This window comes from Grampus griseus (assembly GCF_964374135.1).
Source record: "Grampus griseus genome assembly, chromosome: 2".
Classification (NCBI taxonomy): Eukaryota; Metazoa; Chordata; class Mammalia; order Artiodactyla; family Delphinidae; genus Grampus; species Grampus griseus.
Window position 1 is genome coordinate 129,889,708 of NC_139018.1, and position 15,962 is coordinate 129,905,669.

Consider the following 15,962-nt stretch of genomic DNA (forward strand, 5'->3'; position numbering starts at 1 on the left):
ACATTATCTAGAATGTATAGGTATCTTTAAAACAAGCTACCTCTATATTGGCCAGATGAAAATTCAAATCTCCACCTCATTGTCTTTAATCGTAAATACACTTTCAATGGCATAGCACCTAAACTGAGAATATACACCTCATGAAAAATGAAGGTCTAAAACACATTCACCCTATTAGCTTTCAACTATGACAAGATTAAATATGTTTTCCTTAAATTGATTTTACGTATTCCTGCTGTTTTTACTGAATCCCTCACTTTGTACTTTGGTTATGCTACCCTTTGCTCAAAAGAAGTGCGCTGCTGGAATATTAGAAAATGTGGAAAAAACGCACCATGGTTCCAATGTAATAGATATTGTTTTAGAATATTTGTCCTTGAGTTTAAAATAAAAGAAATGTTAATAAGTGCCCCATTCAAGACTTTCCTCTCCAACACTAAGAAGCTTGTTTTCATTTGATGAAAACTATTAATGCTAAAACAAAAATTGTTTTGAATTCATTTATAAGGGATATGCACCTACCTCTTTAATTAAAATCAGTGATCCATTAAGGCTTTTTAGCTTTTTTCCAAGCTGTGAGCATACTGAGTATTTAAGTATGAATAAGAGTGAATGTGGGGGGTAGGTTAGCTAAATAAAAGATTGCTTGATATCTTGGAGTTCTTTGAAGAGTTTTATAGGCTTAGAGTTCAGAGTTTGAATGAAGGACTTTTTTTTAAACTTTTATATATAGAAGTTTGTTAACCTGCATTTCAATTATGGAATAATTAATTAATTATACTAATTACCTTAGTGAAAAATTTTACACTGTGAGTAACCTAAGCTTAAGTCATAACTTAGTGATAGATTTGATATTGAAATAATTAAAATTGTCTTAGGGTGTCACTAATTTTTATTTTTCAGCATAGAATGTTCACTTTACATGAAAAATATTCAGGTATCTGTTCTGGAATATTAGTTTAGCATTTATCAATGCTTCTAAACATTAAACTATCAAAATAATGTATGCAAAGAGACCAGATATTTACATGCTGCAGTGTTTTGGCTTGAGGATTTGTGAATATTGGCACTTAACTAAAATAAAAGTGATTAAATAAATTTTTATGAAGAAGTCTGATTCTTATATGCCAAGAAATTAAAATTAAAGAACAGAGAAGAGTAAATGGCAAAAAATGTGATCTACCTTCAGAAATTTTCCCTTTTATAAAAGTATTTTAATATAACAAGATATACCAAAAATTGTATAAATTGAAGAAAGAAAAAATTATCATTCTTTACTGAATTTTTACTACCTGTTTTGAAAAACTCTTATTCTTTATGTATCTAAGAATACGTAAGTCTTCAAACTCACAAAGCAAATAAAATGAATTGAATCGTGCAGACTTCTATGAAATAATTTTACCAACAGAAATAAATAGAAGGCAAACAGAGTTATACTTGTTCCAATATTGACACAAATCGATGAGAAATAGAAAATTTACTTTCATTCTGCTCAGAATGTTTTCCCTTTCGAGTAAAACTCTCTGCCACAGTATTGTTTTTTAAGGATAGCCAAGATTAAGATGCCAAACTTTCCACTGGCTCATTTCTTAATCATGATAGTAACTTAGAATTTTAACAGAATTATACCTTTGAAATATCTTTCCATCTTCATTAACTAAAACTGCTGTGTGGTCTGTACAAATGATCTAGAATAGAGAAATAAGTCCAACAGAATGGCTCCACATATACTTGAGTTGCTTTGCTCCATTTTGTTATTTATTATGGTCTTTAGAAACTGACATAGTAAATTCTATTATAATTTTCTATAATAGAACATTTAAATATCATAAATGGTTTAAAATCATAAATTATAAAATTGAAATCAAACCCATAAATCTTTACCTTCTCTGCAATTTCTGATATTGTCTTTTAAGGTGACTGCTACAATATATAAAATATATTAAAGCAAAAACATTTCTAATAATTATGAGTTACCTCCCTATTCTTCTTGCCCTTGGAATATATTTTGCAGTTGAATTTTATTACTTGGAATTATAATTAAGAAGATTTCTTCATAAATAATAATAGAATGTAAAAAGTATATTATCACTAAAAAAATCTCTAATTTTGATAGTCCATGTAAAAATTGTGAAATCTGCATGAGCCTAGTTTTATTTTTACTGTATTTTAGTCCACAAATAGAAACATAGTTGGGTGTATCTAAAATTAATCTTCTTTAAATATCAAAATACTGACAACACTGACAGGGAAAAATAAAATTCTACTATATTAAAGTAAATAGTGTTGTTCTTAAACGCTAATTTTCTTAATTTAATACTATTTAAATAACTCTTAAATGTCTAGTTGATTGCTTTGATACAAAAATTTCCATAAAATTAAATGATCCACAAAAACTTAGATTTTTAAAAATATTAAAGACAATGTTTGCATTCTACTTCATTTAGGTGTGCAACTTAAAGAAAAGCTATTTCTTAAAAATACATTTAAATAAATAGTAGTGTGATAATTTAACTTAGCATTTGGTTTAATGAAAAATTACTTGACAAATTGTAATGCTAGAGGACAAAAACAAAAGAATTTCTATTCCTTCTTGAAATTTAAATTATGAAAATAAAGAATTCATTGTTCATATCAAAGTATTGCAATACTCATTTTAATTTTAAATTGAGAAACAAAAAAATACCATTGTAATTTTTTTCATAAATTAATATTCTTTGGTACTAAACTGTGAAAAATACTTACTTAGGCCATGTGTTCAAATGCAAACTGAGATGAACTTCTTCATATTTAAAGAAGTCCTAAGGCACAGACAGCATATTATAATTTAAAGAAAAATATAGATATAAATAGTCTTGCTATTTTTGAATTGTTTGTATGCAAGTTATATTGTCACATGAAAAGCTCAATCTTTAAAAAAATATAACTCAATATTTAAATAATAGTCTACAGTATTAAAATTTGAAACTATTTTTTCTTGTTTTGGTGGTCTGTGTTACATTACTACTTATTCATAAACCTTTTGAAATGTATACAAACTATAAGCAGCACCAATTACAGGTGAAAGTATTGGCTGGTATTTTATTTGTGGTAACTGAAAGAAGAGCAGGTCAAAATCTAATTTTTTAACTGTAATTCATGTTGGTTTTATTTTAATGTTTTTCCCATATGAGTATATATCACTGCAGTTTGAAATCACTAAATAGCTGTTCGTACCATAGTCTACATTCTAAGAAGAATTATCACACATATGAATTATACTTCGTGAACATTTTTAAATTTGTCAAAAGGTAACAGAATAAATTTTAACCATACATTATTGCCTCATTTATTTACACAGATTCCAGTTGAATAAAATTTCAAAACTAAAAATAAAAATACCTTTCTTAACTTTATCTCACATTAGAAAGTTTTTAGTATAAAGTGGTCTGAGTGACTTGGTCAGGAACAGATTGTATAGTAATGAATGAGAAGATTCTAGAATGAAAAATAAGACAGAATCTTCCAGTAATAAAAAGAGGCAATTAAATGTAGAGGGAAGTTTCTGAGATAATAAAGGATATAAGCTCCTTGCGTTATTATATACAGTAGTTGATTTTTTAAGCATTTACTAACATGTTTTTTAAAATGCTCAATGATTTTATATCTGTGTGTATCACATATTTTATGTATACATATATGTATGTGTATATATTATATTTTTATAATATATTATGTATTTAATATTATATATTTGCAATAGGAACAGTTAAAATGTTTAGCTTTTAAAGTGTGAAAATATTTTACATTCAACAAAGTAAGTAAGGTTGGATGAAATAAATCTTTTTAGACACTTTGTTGAGCTGGAGTTAAATGAACTCATTGTCATTGTACCTTCCTTTGGAACACATGATGAATAGATAGATTTACAAAGTAAAAATTTGAATTGAAAACACATCATTACTTGAGATGAAGACTTTTTTGATTAATTTAGTTTACTGATTTGGAGCCTATTAAACAAGGAGAAAAGTTGGCTGTTTTCAAAGTACTGAATTGAGGATTATCATTATTTTGATGAGGCCACCCTACTATGATAGGGCAATGTAATCAGAACATTGAATTAAGTCAAGCTGTAGTCTGCAAAGAATAAACTGTATTCATCAGTAAATGTTCTTAATGGGAATCCTGAAAATATTTCATTATTCCTAATTTAATTAAGAGGCCTTCAACACTTACTATGGGTCCACATTCATATTCAAGAATATATTATCAGCAATACCATAAGAAATGGTGCACTGGGTCCTGATTTCAACCTGCATTTTTATTTTCAAATGAAAAATAGGCTTCTTTGCTTTACGAACACTCATTCTGTATACAGTTCTGAAAATTTACAAAGTCACTGGCTATGTATTACCAATAGAAACCTGCTTAAACCAACATGTTAATTAAACGTTAATTCATAAATATTTATTCTGGCTTTATGTTAATATGAAGTTCAATTATATTGGCCTTATCTATATAAATAATGGATGTGCGACCCTATCAATAATTGTACCTCAGGAGTAGTGCATGACATCCCAAGCATGTTTATAGACAAGCATTTTTTTGCATTATTTTCATCTACATCCACAATTGTTACATGGCAGGGGACAAGAGAACCACATCCCAGGTGTTTTCAGCATCAGAGGTGATGCAGTCACATCCTTAGCACAATGCCAGACCCATAGTAAGCAGTGCAGAAGGAGTTATTCACGATATTACTAGAGGGTCCCTCTTCATAAGAGCACTGCTCTGTCATTATAGCCCAAAAGAAGTTCACTCAATTACACACTTCTTCAAAGTAACTCTCACATCCATCACACATTTTATCAGTATAATATGCATTGCCATTTAGGGTTATACATAGTGTAAGGAAGAAATTGGTGCAGGCTGAATGTACTTCTGATAAAATATATGGAAAAGACTTGGCAGATGATTCTGTAGCAGAAAGTACACATAGTAACAAACCAAAGCCTGTGTCTTAACACAATCCACAGCTATATGCACGTTGGCAACAGGAAGGAACTGCACAAATTGAACAAACTGCACAGTCATACTTTAAACTTCTTCCCTAAAGATTCTTGGTTTGCTGAACTTAAATTTGATTTGCTCCTTTTCACTCTCTCTAGTAAAATGGTAAGGGGACTCTGGTAGACATGCAAGCAAAGGGTATTGGGCCACACAATCCATTTGGTGCCTTTTCTGATACAATTGCTCTGAGTGGCAGTGCAGGGTGAAGAAATGGAGCATGTGTGTGATCTGATGAGCTTGGCTCAACGGAGGCTGCTTCTTTAGGCAGCTAAATTAAAAACCTCCCTGCAATTTTGAACTGAATCACCCCCTCCGAGGTTGTAATTGGTGATGGTCACTTAACTCTTTCTATCCTTCTAAATTCAAATGTGTAGTGTCCCTTTATACCTTGCATTTATTAGAACCCTCCAAAAGGATTCAAATAACATGGAGTACATAGCCTTGCCAACACAATATTGAGATCAAAGGGTTCTGACTATATCAGATCTCATCAGTCTAAGGCATTTTTCCCTTCTTCTTTTGAGTAAGAGAAAGGAGGTAACATCTCTAAAATAAAAGTGACATAGGGGGCTTCCCTGGTGGTGAAGTTGTTGAGAGTCCACCTGCTGATGCAGGGGACACAGGTTTCGTGCCCCAGTCCGGGAAGATCCCACATGCCGCGGAGCAGCTGGGCCCGTGAGCCATGGCTGCTGAGCCTGCGTGTCCGGAGCCTGTGCTCCACAACGGGAGAGGCCACAACAGTGAGAGGCCCGCATACCGCAAAAAAAAAAAAAAAAGTGACATAGATTTTGACTTTTTCAAAGTTGATACTAAAAGCCCATATTTATAAAATAACAAAGGATTATACTGCGTACATTGGACCTATAATTTGTGAAATTGATGAAGTCCTTTAAAAATTGAAAAGCACTCTAAAAATTATTTAGAACTGAAGATCAAGCTAGAGGAAATCTAATCTTTAAAAAAATTCCAAATGTAGGAACATCTGATGACACTCTAAAAATGCTCAATGAAACCAAATCAGGGCTCTCTGACAGTTAAGAGTGCTTGTTGCACTGGTGTTTCCTTTTCTGTATTTCTTTTTTAGCACAGAAACATAAATTATTGGGAGTTACAGGCAAACTAGGGTGATTATAGAAGATACCCAAATCCCCATGCAGTCCAGAAGGTGATTGTAGGGGCAGGGCAGAGGACTAGATGAGTTTAATAAACATTAACTGAACTGTGGCAGGCCTGAGAGGTGCGCACACACACACAGATGAGGCTCCCTCCCTCATATTCCTCATAAGGAATTCACTGTCCCATGGGAAAGAGAGTGGACAGTCAAAGGGACATATCACTCAAATACCGATGGAAGCACGCCATAACAGAAACATGCACAAATACACCAGAGGGATGCAGTGAGGACCAAGAAGAAGGCCAAGAGTTGCAGAGAAGTTCATATTTCACCCAATAAAGACACCTGAGAAATAAAAAGTGGTCTCTCTCACATTGCTGTGCTTTAATTGATACAACTGAGACTTGTAAATTCATCTTCATGACCGAAAGGATGAGCTCAGCAGGACCGGGGCCGGAGAATGGAGTGTGGTGGTGTGGGAATGTTGGTGGAAACCCAGGTGGTTTTCTCGTGCTTGAATCCCGGTACCAGTGTCAGGAAGCATCTGGGTTAAAAGAGGAAAGAGAGAGAAATGATATTGGAAAAAAGAGTCTGTTTCTCTGCCCAGGCAGAACAACCTTCTCTGTTGGAGCAGGCTCACATATTACTCAACAAGCATATTGTGAATGTCGGACCTCAGCTTACTCTGTTTCTGGGAGGGAGGAATGAGAAAGTAATGTTCTAATTCATTTTGAAGACAGTCTCAGTCACACTTAAGCAACAAGTCAATCCAACTAGAGGGGAAGTTAGAACCCACAATCAGCCCTGTGCTGGGAGCTGGCAGGGAGCGTGGTCCCTGCGGTGGGGAGCTAAGGACCATCGTTACCTTGACCAACTACTGACTTTGTGGAACAACAGTGTGCCACGTACCTGCCTGTTGGGTCTGCAGTGTGAATTTAAAGCATCTACACTCTTCACTTCTTTCTGGTTTTACAGTCTAAGAACTGTGTGAGCCTAAGATATTTACAAATTCACACCAGGACCTGCAGGAAACTAGGTTCCTGTTCTCCTGATCTGCTGAATATTAGAGCTTAAGAAAATCAGAGGGATCCCTCTTTTATTTCTTCAGGAGAGGAAACTGAGGCCTAAAGGAGAAGTAACTTGCCTAAATTAGCAGCTTGTGACTGGTAAGGTTGAGACCAGAACCCATGTGGCTGAGATCTTTGTTCAATGCTCTTTCCACAACATAAAAAATCTTGTTGTCATTCTGATTCTTGCTAATAAGCCATTCATTTAGCCCACTCAGAGCCGGACACTCTCAAGAGATATGACACTGAACCTGTTGTAATTCCAGTCCTCAAAGAACTTGCAGCCTTTTGGGGTGACACAGAAATAACTAGAAATTGCAGTGGAGTGTCTAGCTGTGTGTGGTTCTGGCGGGGTCCTGAATAGGCAAAAGATAGGGCTGAGTAAGTTATCATTTCTCATTTCCCAGTTTCTGCTCCCTCCTCCACCAGATATTGTGCCTGGAAATCTTCGACTGTTCCACATGGGGCACTAAGAATTCCTAAGTGATCCAGACAAGAGATGAACACGCTTTTAGCATCTAACCAGAGACATGGGAAAGTAGGCACAGACACAACCTGTCCTTCCATATAAGAAAAGACCCAAGCCCGGAAGCCAGCTATAGATCACTCAGCAAAATGGATAAATACTGATCATGGCTTCACATGTGTTGTTCAATCACGGAGCAAGCTGTGAAGACATCTGAGAGCAAATTGTATTATGTTGGGTGTACGTAGTGCACTGGCTTCCCGCTTTCTTCTCCTTACCCTGGGTCTCTTGTTCTACAACATTGTGGGAAATGCAGGATAACAGCTGCAGAACCTCACAGAGCACACTGTGCAGAGCAAGAGCCCTGAGCAAAACAGCTCTTTGCTCTCCATCCCACCGTGCAGCACACACTAGAGATTATTGATGCCAAGTACTTTCCTTCAGGAATTTTAAACATCCTCCCACTGAGCAGGAAATCATATACCATCCAGAGTTCTGATGTAAGCAGCACAAGCTTCCTGGAGCTTTGCAGGAGACATATGGAAGTGGTGTGACTTCTTTTGTGAGTTGCCAGCCCAAATGCATGGAACATGTCTTCCTTAGAAGGGTATGTGCTTCTTTTCAAAAGGGTTTTCTTTATGACAATCATCTTGCAGGGCATGGTGGCAAGTCAGTGAGTCAGTAAGCCCCTGTGAGAAAGGCACTGAAGGACGTTATCTTGGAGAATGGTCCAGATGGGGCACTTCCCTTCCCGACTGGCAACAGGCTATGTGTACCCAACTCCCCTTCCCCTACCAGGATGAGTAAGGGGGCCCGGCTCTATAGTGGGAGACTCTCTTACCCACATGAGATATCCTAGAAGCGAAATGTGAAGAGATGAGTCTGTGAGGACATAGAAAGTTTAACCTAAGGAAACACCAGAGACGTGGGCTGCTGCCTGCAGCTGCACTCCAGGGTTCCCTGTGGCTTGGTTCAAGCTCCATTTGGCAGCCAGGAATGCGGTTTGATGAGTGTTATTGCCATAAGATTTTTCTAGAAGGATGGAGGAGTAATTATAGACGTCTCCACATGACTATAGAACCTCTAGACGTAGGGTCTAAGAGGACAGAGATTGTTGCTATTTTGTTCACTGCTGCATTCCCAGAAAGAAGAGCAACCTGGCACTCCCGTCTCCCATCCAGCAGACATTTGGTCCAAAATCAGGACAACCTCTCACTCTGTGCTCCAACTACTGCATTTCCCTCATTCATACAGGAGTTATAAGGAAAGCAGCCAATATATGGAAAACAAAATAAGAATTGGACACAGTTATATGATGTTTACTGCAAGCCAGTCTCCTGTTTCAGCATCTTCATTTACTTTAACTTCACATGAACATTATTAGGTAGGTACTTTTATTATTTCCAAAGGAGGAGGAGGAAACTAAAGCAAAGAGAAGGGAGTAAGCTGCCGAGAACGCACAGCTAATAGCTGACAGATCCAGGATTATGAACCCAGCAGTCTGCTACGTAACACCAGTATGTTCTTTTCTTAAAACCAGCGGGCTTTTCTGTACACAGGAAGGTCTCCAAACCTTCTAGAGAAAACTTCTAGTGGGAAATAGATGACCATGGTGTTTTCCCCAACTTGAAAAACAATGAGCGATGATGGTTCCCTCAAATTCTTCCTTTACACATAACTTTAATTCCTTAGATGATGAGCGACCAGTGGTTGGGAGTGATTCCTCTCTCTCTCTCTCTCTCCTCTCCCAACTTCTGGCTTCGCTAACCAAGGAAACTCAATAAACACTACAATGTACTTCAAAGTAAAGATGACAGATTTATCGGAAACATCCATTTCCATTAATGGACAATAAAGGGAATTTTTTAAAGGAAAAAATACAAGGACAGGAAAAACAGAAGTTGTTACACTAACATCAACATTTTCAAAGGTGTAAGGCAGAGGGAAAAATAGCTGACACAAGAAAACAGAATCCTAACTTAGCATGGGGAAAGCAGACAACTGACCAAATTCATATCAGGCATCCCCAAAAGGCTCAAGGATTGGTGCTATCACATAACTCTGGAAAGAGACATGAATAAGAGGTGCTAACAAAAAGAGGTTCAAATAAAAGTGTGTTTAAAAAAAAACCCTCAGACTCCCAAATCATTATTTCTGCACATCAGAGTGAACTGTTTCTTCTTCATCATGGTAAAAGATGAGAGCTCCAATCTTCGAAGAAAGCAAAAAACAGTTTTTGGACTGGGGGAACACCAGACATATCTGAGGGTGGGTATCATATGCAAACCAGGGTGATTCCAACACTGACTGGTCTTCATTCCCCTTATCTCCAGAATGCTGGCAGCTTGACTTCCAGGCAAGAGATTAAAAGACATTTTCACCCAGGTTACTACTTTCTCCCCAAAGGAAAGACTGAAAGATTCTAACATTGGAGATTCCCCAACTAAATGGCCAAGTTATACCACACAACAGTTCAACTCCCAGGTGGCAAGCTCAATCAGCTTTTAAAATTCCTTTCTTTTAAACACAAGAAGACAAAGGGAAATTATGACACCAGAAAAGCCTATCACATGAAAGACAGGGATGATAACACAAAAACAGAAAAAGCAACTTGGAGGAAAGAAAAGATCAAATAATATCCCCTCAAAAATAGGAGAAATAATGCAATTCTAAGCAATTTTTTTAAGTTAGGAGAAAAATAAAATAATATCCTCTGGGGTATTATTTTTAAAGGAACATTTAGAAAACCAACAAAGAAAAACTAGAAATTAAAAGCATAATAGCAGAAATAAAAACATCAATAGAAGGGTTAGAAGTTAAAATTGACACAATCTAAAAAAGTAAAACAGAGGGGTAAAAAGAAAATAAAGAAAATACATGGACAAGACCTTCCGTGTATCTCAGTAACAGAAGTTCCTGGAAGGAAGGAAATCATCAATGATTTAATTCAAGAGAATTTTTCAGAACTGAAGGATATAGATTTCCAGATGGAAAGAGCCCATTGAATTTTGAACATAATGGATGAAAAATCCACACAGGCACATCATCATGAAAGTTCAGAATTCTGGTGACAAAGATAAGGTCCTACCATCTAGAGATGGAAGACAATGGGTCATATAGGAAGAATCAGGAATCAGAGGGCTTTGAAATGCCTAATAGTAATACTAGAAGCTAGAAGCCAATAGAATAATGTCTTCAACAATGGAGTAAGGAAAAAAAAAAGAAAAAACATGTCATCCTAAAATTCTATTTCTAGGAAAACTAAGAAACATAAAAATGAATATAAACATTTTCAGCATGCTGGGTCACAAAAAACATTTTCCCTCCTATACTCTGTCTCAGGAAACTACTAAAGGATGTGTACCACCAAAACAAGGGAATAAACCAAGGAAGAAGAAGGTGCAGGAGAGAGAAAACAAACTCCAATACAAGAGAAGAACAGAAAGAAGCTCAGGAGTCACAATTAAATGCTGACAGAATGGCACCTGAGCCCTAGGTGGAGAGGGCACCCAGACCTGACAAAGCAGATCTAGGCCAGATGAAGGCAACTCCAGGAGAAAATATAAAATTAATAGAATACATAATATATTGCATATCAGAATGTCTTGAAAAGAATAGCTTCCCCCATCCTCTGCCCTGTAACTTCAATTATTTTGCCAATCCCATCTAGGCAAGTGCTTAATCTACATAAAATCCAGGAACTTACGAAGCAAGTGCATTTTTACAATGTCTCCATGTTTTTCTTGCCATCCAGATTCTGACCCTAAATCCCTCTTACGTAGAAGTTGGGCTCCACCACTGGTCAGCAGAAAGTGCTTTGAAATGAGAGAGACCTGAGTTCAAATCATATCTCTGCATTCAAATCTGTACTTTGCGGAGCCAAGCAGCTTCTTACAAATAATCTGGATTCACGTGCAACTTCACATAAAATCACAAGATACATTTTATTTTCCAAAACAAGAAAATACCTGGATAATTTTCATTGACCATATGAAAATCATAAGATATTTCTGCATTTATGGGCAGGACAGATAAATACTAGGAGGTTGTTAGACTAGGGCACAGTAAGGGGTTCCAACAGTTAAGCAGGTAGTGACAATGATTCAGAGTTTTAAAACTGGAACTAGGAAGGTGATGTTCTACTGGGGGGCTGAGCTTAGGAGGGCTCCAATAGTGGTATATATCAAGTAAAAGAAGTTGTTATCCCTGCGACGTCAAACAGCTGTTCGCCATTTCCCCTGAAAGCAGTGGGAAATTGGCTTAAACTGTAAGGATTTGAGTTAGACATAAGGAAAAAATTCCTGACAGTAGGGGCTGTTAAACAATGGAACAAGTTAGCTATAACAATTGTGGAATGGGTTTCCCAGGGCTCTTTGGACATTGCACCCCATTTGTCTAGAAGGTTTTGATATAACCTTGCCTATTGGAGACCTCCAAGGATCTTTTCCAGTTCTCTGGGTCTTAATTAGTTCAGCATGCTATTACATTAATAGCATTATAATCCTGGTCACAACTGATTAAAAGACAAAAATCAATTTCCCACTCAAATCCCCCAAACAAGAAGGTGTTTTGCTCCCCTGTGCACAAGAACTGGGATGGTCTGCACATTTTCGTTCATATGTTTTTAATTTCTTTGGGGAAGTTTTAAAACTGAGATTTCCATAAACCAAAGTTTAGACCAAGAATACATGGAATTATAAACTGGTGGAAATGCTGAATAGTGATGTATAGTGGAAACATTAACAGGGCTTTAGCAATGATGGCAATAGCATGTCACTACAATGTAAGGAAATCGTGTTAAAGTAACTGCTATTGTAGATAAGGGGGCGCCGTTCTTAATAATGGATTTCTCATGCATTACTTCTATGCCTTTAACATTTTTTCCATCGTGAATAGTGACCTTGGAATAATGCTAAGAACCATATTTTGTATTTAACCTAAATACTAAATTTAAAGACTTAAATAGATAATACAAAAGACTTGACTCCATGCTGCTGAAGATTGTGCAAGGTCGTAGAATGCTTCTACAAACTCATATGTAATGGAAATAAATATTTTTTATTGAAAATATGCAGTGCATAACTACTGTCTTCCAACAATGCCAGGAATATTTCATGGAAAGGAAAAAAAATTGGAACTGAACTGATAAGTAGATATCGTGTTGGTACAAAGATGGATGGAAGGAGCTTCGGCCTTCCCCTCCGATAATCCCTACAGTCCCGCCAAAGCCACCCTAAAAAATGTTTAAAGCAAATATAGTGTACTTGCAATCACAGTTTCCAGTGAATTCCCTTAATCCTTCTTCCAACCAGACTGCTGTCCTAAGACTCTCCTCCACCTAAATTCTAAAACTCCAGTGTATCAAGGGAAACAAATAAAATAAATTGAATATGTATTTATTCTGGTCCTAGAAAAAACTAAAAAGTGTGGATTTAAACTTTGTTGACCCAAGCCACTTCCCTTAAAACTCTCAGTCCTTCACTCCTCTGGCATCTTAGCCATCCTCTGTAGCTAGCATACTCATGTCACCCTCCATTTCTCTTGGTCTGTCCCTGCCCTGATTCTGCTCATCCCACTTCATATTCTAGTCTTTTTCTCTCAGGGTCAGGATGCCAACTAGCTGGGCTGACAAATTTACTGATCTGGTGGGAAATGGGTAGGTAAGTAAAGGACACAAGCTCTGAAGGAGACTACCTGGTGTTAAATACCAACAGCTCCACCTCCATCTGTGAGTCCTTAGACAGCATATTTAACCTTTTTGTGCTTGATTTTCATCCTCTATAAGATGGAGTTGCTAATAATTCCTATCTCCAGGGGTATTATTGGAGGATTAAATGAGTTAATACACATAAAACACAGACAGTGACTGGCACAGGTAAACACATAATAAATGTGAGTTGTTATTTAGTATTCAAGAGATAAGCCCTTGATTTCCCCATAATTGGGGACTACATGGGTCAGCATTTCAGCTCAAGGCAAGCAAACAAGTGAATTCTTTGAGACAATGGGTCCTAGAATGTAAGTGACCAGTTTTTCTGCCCATGAGAAATGACTGAAGAAACATATGCAGTGCATAATTGTGCATATATGTACCAGCTGGGGTAGAAAAGAAGAGCGTTCATCAACAAAATCCACCAAACAATCAGATAAGAATAACTGATATTGGCTCCAACTTCCACTGCCTTCAAACTGTGTGGCTTTAAGCAAGTCTGTTGACCTGTAAGAGCTTCTTTTTTCTTATTTGTAAAATAGAGACAATATTGATCTCACAGGAGATTTAGGAAGTGCAAAGGAGATAATGTAAGTGAAAGTTTATATTAAAGGAAATTATAGTGCAAAGGAGATAATGTAAGTGAAAGTTTATATTAAAGGAAATTATAGGGAATGATATAATTTGGTATATTACTTTTTTTGTTGAATTTTCTCCTAGAGTTTCTACTTTCCCTAACTTGAATTTCAGGGAAAATTGTCTTTTACAAAAACTTACTGTTTTTTTCTTGGTCTGCTCATCTCCAAATTTACCTCTAGAAAATCCACTTCTTGTCTCAAAATCTGTGCTTGGAAAACTCTTTTGTCTGCTCTGGGGTTCAGGGTTAAAAAACCTCCTGCCTGCCCATGTTCTTTCATTCTCCCCAACTGAAGAAGGAAAGACTGTCTCGCATCTTGGTATAATTCTACATATGGCATTATTATTTTGGTTTTCTAAAAAACAAACAAAACAAAAAACCTTTATCTGAAGAAATGGCTGAGAAAGTGTTTTACTTTCTCCTACTAGCTCTTCTTCCTCCTCAGTTACCACAGGTTATCATGTAAAAAATTAGTAATAACTGAAATTTTAGAAACTCATACTTCAAACAAAAAGAATGACAAAAGCTAGAAGTGTAAGTTTTATTTTTGAAAGTTTGCCTTGGTCGTCTCCCCTCTTGTTAGGTTGTAATACAAAGAGAGTATCACAAGCAGGCGAATAAAGCATCAGATAAAAGAGACCCACAGCTATCTTGGAAAGATCCAGTCTCCAGGGAGACTCTACAAATCCCCATTCCTTCCAGATTTGCCTGGACCACAGACCACAATCGGGATATCTCAGATATCCTGAAAGCTGGGATGAATGGTATCACCAGGGCACTATTCCAGGTATCCAGGTTTTATAGGGAAATAAAGGGTGGGAATATAGAGTGGAAAGTGTTAGAGTGAAAAAGAAGAGAGAAAAGAAAAATAATGTATAAAAAATACAGCAACTACCTCTGTTGAACACTAGACAACTTCTAATTTAATCCTTACAACAATCCAGTAAGCTAAGGATGTTTATTCACATTTTCAGGCGAGAGACAGGCCCACAGAGCTAGTAAGCTATAGACCTGGGATCAGAAACCACATATGTCTTATTTCGGAGCTGGTACTATTAACTTATAGCTTCTCTAACCTCCTACACAGCTTAGATACATGTTCAGCCTGTCATATTTCATCAATATAATAAAATTAAGCTTACACACTATCACAGCCTAAAGTGTCAACTATTTAAGGAAAGAAAGCAACCAACAAAAGTAAGATTTTGATTAAGCTGGTTTAAGAACTTGTTACTCTGATTCTCCTTATCTCCCTTGAGTGAGTATTCAACAATGCATCCTCTAGAAACATACCCACTCTCTTTTTGACTTACCTTACCCTGGGTCTCAGTAGGTTTCTTATTTATGTAATTTTTTTTTAAAGATTTCTTTTTAATGTGGACCATTTTTGAAGTCTTTATTGAATTTGTTATAATATCACTTCTGTTTTATGTTTTGGTTTTTTGTCCCTGAGGCATGTGGGATCTTAGCTCCCTGACTAGGGATCGAACCTGCACCCCCTGCATTGGAAGTCAAAGTGTTAACAACTGGACCACCAAGGAAGTCCCTTATTTATGTAATTTTTATTTCAAACCTACTTCAGTAAGCATCAGGCTAAGTGCTAATAGTGCCACTTTATACCCAGACCACTCTTCCTTCCCAAAGTCAATTTCTTCTGCAATATTTTTGTGTTTGCACTCCACACATGAGCTTGGAAACCCAGCAAGACATAAATCAAATCCAAGTCCACCATCAGGTGTGGACAAGTTTCCTTCTTGGTTTCCTCATTTTAAAAAATGGGTGTAATTCATAAGATCTGAAAAAGTGTGTACAAAGTCCCAAGCATATAATGCACTCTCTGTTATTAACAGCTATTGGCAATGTTACTCACAGTGAGGTTTGAAGACTTATTGTACAAAGATGGTACCTTTATGGGGACC